Raw genomic sequence first — 12,209 nt, 5'->3', positions numbered from 1 at the left:
ATTGCGAATTAACCTCCAACCTTGTTTTGCTAAAAGAGCGATATTATGAGCATATAGATCCCGGAAACCCATTCCACCCTCCTCTTTGGGACGACAAAGTCTCTCCCAAGACATCCAGTGTATCTTACGGTTATCAGCTTTACTACCCCACCAAAACTTAGCACACATTTGATGTAAAGAATTACAGAAAGATTTAGGGAGCAGGAAACAACTCATGGAGTAAGAGGGAAGTGCCTGAGCCACAACCCTGATTAATAAATCTTTACCTGCACCACTTAACAGTTTCCCTTGCCAACCTTCAAGTTTCTTTCCAAGCTGTTCCTTAATATAAGCAAAGGTCTCAGTCTTATTCTTACCAACATACGTAGGCAGACCCAAATACTTCTCATGCTTAGGAACAATATCAACCCCCAGATGCACGGCCAACTCCTGTTGAACATCAGAAGGAACCCCTTTACTGAACACAATTCTGCTCTTGGAAAAATTAACCTGCTGCCCCGAAGCAGCCTCATAATCCTGTAGTACGGACTGGATATGTGAACACTCCTCAAATGAAGCTTTCCCAAATAGCAGACTATCGTCCGCGAAAAGCAGATGATGAATCGTAGGAGCCCCATGACAAACCTGAATCCCTTGGAGGAGACCTTGGGAGGCTTTCTTTTCTAGCAAAGCCGAAAATACTTCTGCACAAAGCAAGAATAAATATGGGGAGAGAGGGTCACCTTGACGTAAACCTCTAGTAGGAGAGAGATAACCACAAGGCTTCCCATTGATCAGAAAAGAATAACGAACTGTGCTAACACATTGCAAAATGATACGAACCCATGAGCCATCAAACCCTAATCGCAGTAGAACTGCCTCCAAAAACACCCATTCCATCCGATCATAGGCTTTACTCATATCTAGTTTCAAAGACATAACTCCCTCTGATTGGGCAGAACTCGTATGAATGAAGTGAGATACCTCATTAGCAATGAGAGAATTATCGGTAATCAAGCGTCCAGGAATGAAGGCGCTCTGAAAGGGTGAGATGATCTGTGAAAGAAACTTTTTTAATCTGTTCGCAATCACTTTAGAGCATATTTTGTACAACACATTGCAGAGTGCAATTGGACGTAAATCAGAGACCTGTGTAGGGTTTTTCACTTTGGGAATTAAGCATACATGAGTATAATTAACAGCTCCCACCAATTGACCTGAGTGGAAAAAGTTTTGAACAGCGCTCACGACCTCAGGACCAACCGTATCCCAGTACTTTTGAAAAAATAGAGGAGGCATCCCATCTGGCCCCGGAGCCTTGGTAGGGTACATTTGAAACAGAGCCACTTTGATTTCCTGCTCACCATACGGTGCACAAAGCTCAATATTCATCTCATCTGTCACTCTAGGTTCAAGTAAATCAACCACGGAATGCATATGAGCCTGATCAATATTAGCAGAACCAAACATATCTGAAAAATAGTGCAAGACAACCCTTTCCAAACCTTCCTCTGAGGACTGCCATGTACCATTCCTATCAAACAGCCCTTGCAACCTATTCTTCGCTCTCCTGTTTGAGGCCTTTCGGTGGAAAAACTTGGTGTTACGGTCACCTTCATTCAACCATACAATCTTAGAACGTTGCTTCCAGTAAGCATGTTCATCTTCTAGGAGCACATCAAGCCTGGCAGATAAATCAAAGGTCTCCTGCTGGTTTTCCTGAGTAAGTGGTAAGTCAAGCAGAGATTGGAGTCTACCACGTATCAATTCAATCTCTCTGCGACGATTTCCAAAGACAGAAAGTTGCCATTCATTTAACTCAAATCTAGTACTGGTAATCTTCGTCATAGCCTGAAGCATAGGCCTACCAGGAGAGGACACAGCCCATCCTCTAGCAACAACCTCCTGACAGTCATTATGAAGCGCCCAGAAACTCTCAAATTTGAATCGTCGGCGCCTTCTAGCACTAGCTGCAGGAGAGGATTGAAAGACACCAATTAACAGAGGCACATGGTCCCCATGTATTGGAGGGAGATGCATGACACGCGCCGCCGCGAACACGTCCAACCATGAAGGCGACGCTACAGCTCGGTCCAACCGGCATCGCACACCACCACCTTGCCAGGTAAACGGCGCCCCAAAAAAACCCAAATCAAACAAATCAAACGAGCTCAATGCATTCCGGAACAATTGCATTTGCCCTTCTCGCCTTACAGCACCTCCATCCTTCTCATAGCCATGGAGGATCTCGTTAAAATCTCCAACTACTACCCACGGTAGTGCGGATTCCTCACTGAGGTGCTGAAGCAGTGACCACGATCGGTGTCTCTCCGACGTGGTCGGATGGCCGTAAAAGCCAGTTAGCCTCCAAACCAACCCTGAGCCGTCCACTGCATGGACCTCAACATCGATATGATTCTTGGATTTTGACCTAAATCGCACATCCAGCCCTTCCTCCCAGAACAGAGCGATACCGCCGGATTGCCCAACGCTGAAAACAGCCTCACAATTGAGAAACCCTAACTGCAGCCTCAACCCATTCATATAATCCCAGTCGTTAATCTTAGTCTCACTCAAGCAGATGAACGAAGGCCTCTTCTGGTGAATCAGGGTTTGCAATGCTTGCACAGCAAGGTCATTGTTCAATCCCCTACAACTCCAAGCAAGGATCTCCATTGAAGATTGCTTAGTTGCTAACGCAAACCCTAGGGGAGCGTTCTCTGTGTCGATAAGTTTACCGACGTTAGCCTTGAAAAAAAAAAAAAAAAAAAAAAAAAAAAAAAATGTTAGTTTTCCCATATATGAGTGGTATACCAAATCATAGATATACAATTAATTAAAAGAGATTGAATAATACATATCATGACCACTTTTGAGGCTGTACGTACCTCTCCCACGTCTACGTGATCAAGAAAATCAGTTGAAAGATAGTTTGACCCGGCGACGGCGCCACCGCCTATGGAGGTACTTTGGCGGAGTTCCAGCCATGTAAGGGACATTTTCTGGTTTTATATATCATCTACTCGTCGATACGAGCATTTCGATATATAATACATAATTTTTGGAGATCGCACTACTAGAATTTTGTTCATAGACATCGGTTCTGGACCGATGTTAAACTAATTTTCGACCGATGTCTTAGTGGGTGTAGAGAAAAGTATAGACATCAGTATAAGCGCGTTTTCAACCGATGTCCCAGACAACAACCAACATCGATTCTAAAAAACAAATCGATGTATAATCGTTATAATCATCATATTTTTGTATGTTAGGTATGTCTAATTCTTCATATTTTCAGATTTTATGCTTTAAAAAGTATATGTCGAACAATACCTACTTGAACATTTGCATCGATTTGTATTCCAGAAGCGATGTCCAGTACACTTGTAGACATCAGTTCCCATGAGTATTGTTTGTTCGTGGCCATTTTTACATGTAGGTTGCTACATTATTTTCCTAGGAACGATGTCTGTATCTTTATTCTACATCGTGTTTTTATTCAGAAATGATGTTTGTTTTGAGACTGAACATCGTTTTCAATTAAGTAAACCGATGTTCAACGGTATTATGTACGTCGACTATGTTTATTCAAACTGATGTGTTAGTTCATTGAAGATTACGGTTTGGTGATTAGAAATCGATGTGCAGTAGTTTTGATTACATCGATTTTGAGTTACAATTCGATATATTGATAATCATAGGACATCGATTTCATTTTTGATACTGATTTCTAATCTCTCAACAGACTTCGTTTTCCTTGGCATTACTGTTTTATTATGCTTTAATACACTTCACTTCATTTTGACAAGCATGATGTGAAAAGTTTGCATTTAGCTATTGCTGGGAAAAAAATTGCATTTTTCATCATCCAAAATTAGGGGCTTTCCATTAATGTTCTTTCCAAATTCATGATTCAACATAATGGGCCAAAATAAACCCCTAAACTTACAAAACAAAGCTTGGAAAAATATGAGCAACAATGTACAAAAGTTCCACACCAAGCTTTGCTTCAAAGCCAAAACTAGCTAGCCTTACTCAAAAAACATCTTGGCAGTCACAGTCCTACATCAAACTCTGTATATAATCAGCCACTTCAATGCGCACCTCGTCAATTTGATTTTGGCTATATGACTTCCGCGTCTTTACCGCCCACTAGTAATATATAAACAACACATAAGGCACAGTGATTGGGTAAACAAGCTAATATCACTACTAGAATTCTGTTCATTTACTAGAATATGCATGCTACAGTATCTGTTTCTTGAAGAATTTATCATGATTGCATAAGATACAATGTATAGGCTTTACCATGATTGCTTTTGTGCTGTCTGCCAATTCGCTCACAGTATCTGTTTCTTGACATGCTGTCATGGTTGAGTCCAAACTCTGAGAACCAATACCAGCTGCGAATTTTACCTAGAATTGCAGCAAGTTATATATTTGACAGAAGAAGAACAAATATTTCTAAAGCAGGCTACAAGTTAGCACCTGAGACATTTCCAATTGTAGCAACAAATTCTACAAATGCATCCAAAGCTGGAAATGGAGATTTCCCCAGGAAGTATGTTGCTGAAGCATCACTGGTGCAACCATTCAATGCAAATTTTTGGGGCCAACTGTAAGATTTTCCAAAACTAGGGTTGACCTGCATAAGAAAGAATTTATCTAGTCAATACGATATATTGCGACTTAAAGAAGTATAAAAATGCTATAGATTGTCCTCAAACTAAATGTCAAGACTCGAGAAGTTTGGCATGTAATCAAACTAAAAAGTAAACGTCTGAACTCTAATATACCTCTGTATCAAAATGCAGGGTCTTTATACAATCAAGATCAAATTTGCAGACTAGAAGCTTCTCACAATCAACTTCCAAATTGCAGATCAAAGACGCCATGAACATCTCCTCTTCAGACTGCTGTTGGAAACCATAACTTTGATCATAAGATATATCATAGTTAAAGAAGCACTAGATATCAAAACATTGGTAAGAAAAGGCCAGGTGTCAGATACCATTTAGAAGGGTGGGTAGCATACCATCATGTCCTTAGCTTTGAAGCGCCCAGCAGGTAGAAGCACTGAATTCTTCCCTGCCTTTTATGATAGAGCTAAACGAAAACAACGATTCCTGGTATACACAGCAGTGTCCACAAATAGGTGACTAAAGTCTGCAGAGCTTGAATCTTTTCTAATAAACAAATTCTCAAATCTTCAATCCCTCTCTTTTGCACTTGATATCCGTGAGCATATCTGATAATATGTCATCATATAGTGACAAGAGTTGGTATTTCTATAGGGAAAAGTAAATGAAAGAACCATAGTAAATGAAGTAGCTATCTGTTCATCACTAGAAAAGGAGGCTATATGCAATGTAGAATTTGCTTCTTGCTTATAATCTCTGTTATATTTTTACTTGGCAAATATAAATTAAAAAAAAGGAAAGAATGAGAATTAATGATCATAATATATGATAAATTACAGACTCAATTAATTTCCCTTAATGAAGAGAAGTGGCACAAAATTTTGGTCATCTTCATCAACACATACCTCGGTGACAAATGCACCTACATGTGAGTTGTCCTTAAAAGCAGTCTTCTGAATGCGAATAATTAAATGACGAGAGAACTTTGCTGCACAGGGGCACAAATACAACAACGAGTTTCAAAAACCAAGCAAATAATGAACCTAATTGCAATATATAACATACGTTTATGTTGTAACATGGAAAATAAAAGCCTAATAACGCCTAATTATAGTATTTGTTTATAAGATTTCACGAATATCCAGCCAAGTGATAGTCATGCACTGTACCTTCAGTAGAGGAATCAAGTTCCAATATCCATTCCATGTTCCCCTGAATAGAATACTTTTCAAGCAAGGCTTCAAAAACAACTGATATTAAAAGATCAACCATTTCATCTCCATTTCTGTTTCCATTGTCTTTCTTATTGAACTCCAGGTCAAAATAAAGGTGGCATGGTAAACCCTGACAACAATGCATACAAAATTTTAGGAACCACAGCCTAAAAAAGCATCTAATGTTGATGACTATGGTACTCACACTTTCTTTTATTAATGAAAAGAAAGAAAAATTGTCACCTCATGAATGACTTCGTAATGGTGACGAAACTTGGACTCCATAATTTTGTACCTGAAATTAAAGACAAACAGTACAAATACATCAAGAAGAGAATACCTCAGATAACGATAAAGTACATATATTTGTAGAAGAACACATAGAAAGGGCAAACCTTCTCCAAAACTCATCATAACTTGAAACAAGGAACCTTCTTTGTCCACTAAAGTGATCTTGATAACTAAAAACGTGAACATTCTCGTGCCGTTTGGCAAACTGCATTGCTTCCTCCTGCCTTGGAAATGTAGCCCATACTTCCTTCCTAAACCGACTAAAAACAAGGGTCAAGTCAAATTGTAAAAGCCAGAAGAAAATGTCTTAAAGCAGTAAAAGCTGGAAGAACAACTACACACATACCTTGAGCTCAATCGTTTCTGTGCAGTGAGATCAACAGTTCAACACGTATCTCACGTAACACTCGCAGCAACAACCTTGATGGTTGCTTTGGAGGTACACCATGTGGAGACCCGTAAAATACAACTGGAGATAACTGCTTCCTACGATTAAAGCTTTTTGCTTCGACTGTTGTAGAACCACCCTGAACAAGCTATAATACATATTTTAGGTAACCAAATCATGCAAGAAAAGGACATTCCATGAAGTAAGCATACTCAAACATAGAACTACTCAGCTGACTAAAACACTAATTCTTCTGAGTTAATTGCATACAAACACCACTGAACTAATGCAACATTGTTTATTTTCCGATCAATTTTCTGATTCAACTGCAAAATCCCCAATTACTATCCAAAAATAAAAACCATTAAAGCATGAAATGCAACAAATTCGGAGTATATACTTTTTCTGCAGAAACCTGTAAATCTGATGCGATTTTCTTTATCTGCTCCGGCGATCGCGGAGAATCGACTTCCTGGGCTTTACTCCTATGAATCGATTGGCTCTTGATTCTCTTTCTCTCTCTCAAAGCAGATGCTGAAACACAAGAAAAGATTGTAACTTTTTGGAAAACCTTTCAGAGACTCTAAAAAGAAATAAAAATCAAAAGAGACGGAGAGAGAGCAGGAAGAACCCGGAATCTGCAAACAAAGTGTGGAGGTCGGTTGGACCAGTTGGGGTTCCACTAATTAGATCCAATTCCTAACATTGTATTATGCTGAATTTGGTAGATCTAGAGAGGAAAATAGCTCAAGGAGGTGATGGAAAGAGGAGACGAGGAGGAGATCTGAGTAATCATCGGGGTATCAGATCGAGATGGAGTTATGGGCTCAAAGAACTGAAAGACGAAAGAGGGCGGAGCAGAGAGGTAATTAGGATAACGCGGCGGAGCAGAGAGTTAATTAGGATAACGCCGCGAAGGTTGCAGATGAGCTTGAGCGTGGTGAGGGCGTCTTGGTCGGCGTCGACATTCTTGGTTTGGCAGGGGGAGGGCAGCAGCGACAGTTGACGAAGGGCAGCAGCGGACGTCGTCGTAGTGGGAGGCGCGTAAGATGAAGGACTGGATGAAGGAGGCGATCGACGAGGGTAATAATGGCCGCGAGTTCGACTGAGTCGAGTTTTGGGAGGAGCTCGAGTATGGGTCCAGAATGGAGGTTAATTCAGAGTCGAGTTTTGTGAGGAGCTCGAGTATGGCCGCCTAAGGTTTGTGTTTTGGTTTTGGGGTCGGGCCGGGTGCTTTTTTTTTTCTAAGTGTGAAAATTTTAAGTTTTCGTCCCTGCGCCTTTGAATTCATTAAAACACTTAGCGCTTTTTGCAAAAATAGGTTCCCGCAAATTTTCGAACTAAATTTTTAACACCGGTCATTTTAAGAACTGATGTTAATGACATACATTTAAATCAGTATTTTCGTAAAACGATGTTAGATTTCTTTTTTACATCGTGGGCAAGTATGACCGATTTAAATGATGTGATGTAAATGAACAGATTTCTAGTAGTGTCGTATGAGCATGTTGGGGTTTTTGTGATTTCGAACTGTTCGGTTTTCGATCCGTGTGGATTCAATTGTCCGATCGACTTGTGGTTTTGATATAGTGATTGTAGAAGTGTACCGGAGACTTTGGGGTGGTCTCGAATGAAGTTTCTCCTCGATTGACGTTACTTATGGGGATTTTAGTTCAAAATGGGGGTTTCAGACTTTAATCGCTTGTGATTTGTGTACTAAGTTGAGACCGTATGTGACTAGGTACTTGATGAGTATTCTTGGACATATATAGGGGTTGTCAACGGGCCGGGCCGGGCCGGGCCGTGCCTTGCTATATTTTTAAATAATGGAGGGCCGGGCCGGGCTTTATTAAAAATCAAAGGATCCAAGCCCGTCCATACAAAGCGGGCCTTGTGGGCTTTTTCGAGCCGGGCCGGGCTTGACCTTGCGGGCTTTTTAGGACCGGGCCTTGCGGGCTTTATTTATAAATAAATATTTAAAGACACAATTTTTTTTTTTTTTAATCAAGCTTTGGAAATTCATTGGATAATGATCAAATACAACCAAAGATAACAGATCTATGATTCTATATTGTACCAAAAAAAATCTATATTTATATATAGATACTAATTTATTGATAAATAAATTTTTAAAGACACTAATTTTTTATAAATCTATATTTATACGTCATACACTCCAAAGAGCAACATATAGCAATTCAAAGAAAATGAGAAAACCGACCGTTGGATGTGATTATTACAATAAATTATACGTGTGGTTAAAAATTTAGTCAATTTCACCGTAGTTTCGAACCCGATCGGATTGGTCAACCGTAGTCACTTGCATGTTTTCTTGGTTGACTGATGGCGTGATGACCGCAAAACTTGCTTATTTTTTTACATCACGTTTGTAAATATTTCATCGATGGATGTGGGTGGACATAAGATAAAAAATTCAATTTTAATTACAAATACATTGGCCTATACCAATTTGCCTCTTAAATTTGTATGACTTGTACATTGCATTTAAATTGTTGAGGTTCATTCTAAAGCAAACATGAAGTGGAAAATGAATTTGGAAAAACCAACCGTTTGATGGAGAGATTGTAATATTTTATGGTGGTTGTAAAAAATCTAGCCAATTTGGTTTTCCTTTCAAATTCGATCAACTAGGTCAAACCTAGTTACTCTTATAAACCTATATTTATATATCACACACTCCAAAGAGCAACCTCTATCAATTCAAAGAAAATGGGAAAACTGGGCGTTGGATGTGATTATTACAATAAATTATGAGTGTGGTTAAAAATTTAGGCAATTTCACTATAGTTTCGAACCCGATCGGATTGGTTAACTGTAGTCACTTGCATGTTTTCTTGGTTGACCGATGGCGTGATGACCGCAAAACTTGCTTATTTTTTTACATCACGTTTGTAAATATTTCATCGATGGATGTGCGTGGACATAAGATAAAAATTTCAATTTTAATTACAAACACATTGGCCTATACCAATTTGCCACTTTAAAGTTGTATGACTTATACATTACATTTAAAATGTTGAGGTTCATTCTAAAGCAACCATGAAGTGGAAAATGAATTTGGAAAAACCAACCGTTTGATAGAGAGATTGTAATATTTTATGGTGGTTGTAAAAAATCCAGCCAATTTGGTTCCCGTTTTGAATTCGATCAACTAGGTCAAACCTAGTTACTCTTATAAACTTATATTTATATATTACACACTCCAAAGAGCAACCTCTATCAATTCAAAGAAAATGGGAAAACCGGCCGTTGGATGTGATTATTACAATAAATTATGAGTGTGGTTAAAAATTTAGTCAATTTCACCATAGTTTCAAACCCGATCGGATTGGTCAACCGTAGTCGCATGTATGTTTTCTTGATTGACCGATGGCGTGATGACCGCAAAACTTGCTTATTTTTTTACATCACGTTTGTAAATATTTCATCGATGGATGTGCGTGGACATAAGATAAAATTTTCAATTTTAATTACAATACATTGGCCTATACCAACTTGCCTCTTTAAAGTTGTATGACTTATAGAAAAGTCATAGCAGAACCGCCTTCACTTAAATTGCTAGAAATCCTTCTAGAAAAGTCGGAATCGCAAACCGTAAAATTTTTCAGAAACTAGACACATGGGCCTTTCCGTGAATATAGGGTACAGCTCTTAATTACATCTAAGCAGTTCCCAGTAATTCAGCAATGTTAGGTGTTCTGCACAACAGTTTCTGTATTGCAGATTCTCGTTCAAGCTGAACTGCCTTCACTTAAATTGCCATAAATCCTTCTAGAAAAGTCGGAATCACAAACCATAAAATTCTCAGAAACTAGACACATGGGGCTTTCCGTGCATATAGGGTACAACTCTTAATTACATCCAAGCAGTTCCCAGTAATTCAGCAAAGTTAGGTGTTCTGCACAACAGTTTCTGTATTGCAGATTCTCGTTCAAGCTGAACTGCTTTAACTTAAATTGTCATAACTCCTTCTAGAAAAGTCGGAATCACAAATTGTAAAATTCCTCAGAAACTAGACACATGGGGATTTCCATGCATATAGGGTACAACTCTTAATTACATCCAAGCAGTTCCCAGTAATTCAGCAAAGTCAGGTGTTCTACACAACAGTTTCTGTATTGCAGATTCTCGTTCAAGCTGAACTGCCTTCACTTAAATTGCCATAACTGCTTCTAGAAAAGTCGGAATCATAAACCGTAAAATTCCTCAGAAACTAGACACATGGGGATTTCCGTGCATATAGATTACAGCTTCTAATTCTATCCGAGCAGTTCCCAGTAATTCAGCGTATTTGGGTGTTCTGCACAAGAGTTTCTGTGTGTTATTTATATAATATTTTTTGTTTGCGGGCTTTTACGGGCCGGGCCTATGGGCCAGGCCGGGTTTCAAACCCCTAAACCAAGCCCGGCCCTCTACCCACCTGGCCGGGCCTATGACGGGCTTTTTGGCGGGCCGGGCCGGGCTTTTGGCCCTGCGGGCCTCCATCGGCCCACGAGGCCCACTGGCTAAATGATGACCCCTAGACATATATTTTGAGGTTGTGATTACTCTGTTCTGTATAGAAGACACAACAGAATTCTGAGGTGAGTAATCTCACAATGTTCATTTACGAATGAGTTTACCTTATCGTGTTGAGAGTTATTTAGTTAACTGCAAACTATAGTTGGTATTAGTAGCATTCCTGAGTGAATGTCTACCTATATATATATATATATATATATGTGTGTGTGTGTGTGTGTGTGTGTGTTGGCGGATTTGTTGTGATAAAACAATATTTGTGGGTGCGTTCATCATATTATTGTTTTGGGGTGTGGCTTTTCGGGAAACAATATATTGTGGAAAGAGTTGATTTCTATTGTTTTGAAAAGTGTTGTGTAATGTGGAACATTTTTAGGTCACGGGTGACTTATTTAAATGTGGGTCTTGTACCGGCAGTAATTGATATGGATCAATCTTTTATTTTAGATTCGTGTAACATTTTGGGTTCATTGTGACTTGCTTAATGTTTTGGTCTTTGTACCGAGAGGTCAGAGATGGTGATCGGGATTGTGTAACATTTTGGGTCCAATGCAACTTGCTTAATGTTTTGGTATTTATACCATGGATCCAAAGACTTGAGAGTTGAGGATCGTGGATCACGAAATGTGATCGAGGGTGGGTTATCAGAACCATGCCCTTAGTCGGGGTATAGTTACGATTAGTTAGAGCTCTAGTCTGTCCGCCGTGGTATCTCATGGCGGTAACAGCGAGGTTACGTGTGATTCATGAGTACGAGTTTTTAAAAGAGAGTCTTGAGTATATTCTTTTTTTTATTGTCCATGATGGACGGGAGTTGTTTCCTTAATTGGAACATGTGAGTTTTTCCCGTGATTTGTGTGAGTTGTTTGGGTTGTTGTATTTGAGTTTACTCATACGAGCTTTTATAAGCTTACCAGGTTTGTTGTGTGGCAACTCGGTGCACTATTCAATGGTGTAGGGTTAATCCTGCAGGTCAGGATAATCGTGGCTGAAACTGAGGTAGCGTGCTAACAGCTTTACGGTAGGAAACCAATTTTGTGACTTTACCGTGATTAAGACTTCCGCTTGTAGTAAGCTCTGACGGGCATTTACTTATTATATTGTCGTGGCAATTTAATTCGTAACTTGTGTGATATTTGACTCTGCGGAGCGAATCTG

The 12,209-nt window shown here is 39.4% G+C and overlaps 1 pseudogene; it reads right to left on the bottom strand.

Annotated features, from left to right (window-relative positions):
- Nucleotides 1-3,847: 3,847 nt before the first annotated feature.
- LOC133723048 (uncharacterized) lies at nt 3,848-7,056 on the bottom strand (annotated as a pseudogene).
- Between the last annotated feature and the right edge of the window lie 5,153 nt (nt 7,057-12,209).

This window comes from Rosa rugosa, chromosome 7, assembly GCF_958449725.1.
Source record: "Rosa rugosa chromosome 7, drRosRugo1.1, whole genome shotgun sequence".
Classification (NCBI taxonomy): domain Eukaryota; kingdom Viridiplantae; phylum Streptophyta; class Magnoliopsida; order Rosales; family Rosaceae; genus Rosa; species Rosa rugosa.
Note: the sequence above shows the minus strand (reverse complement) of the source record. Positions and strands in the feature narration are given on the sequence as shown.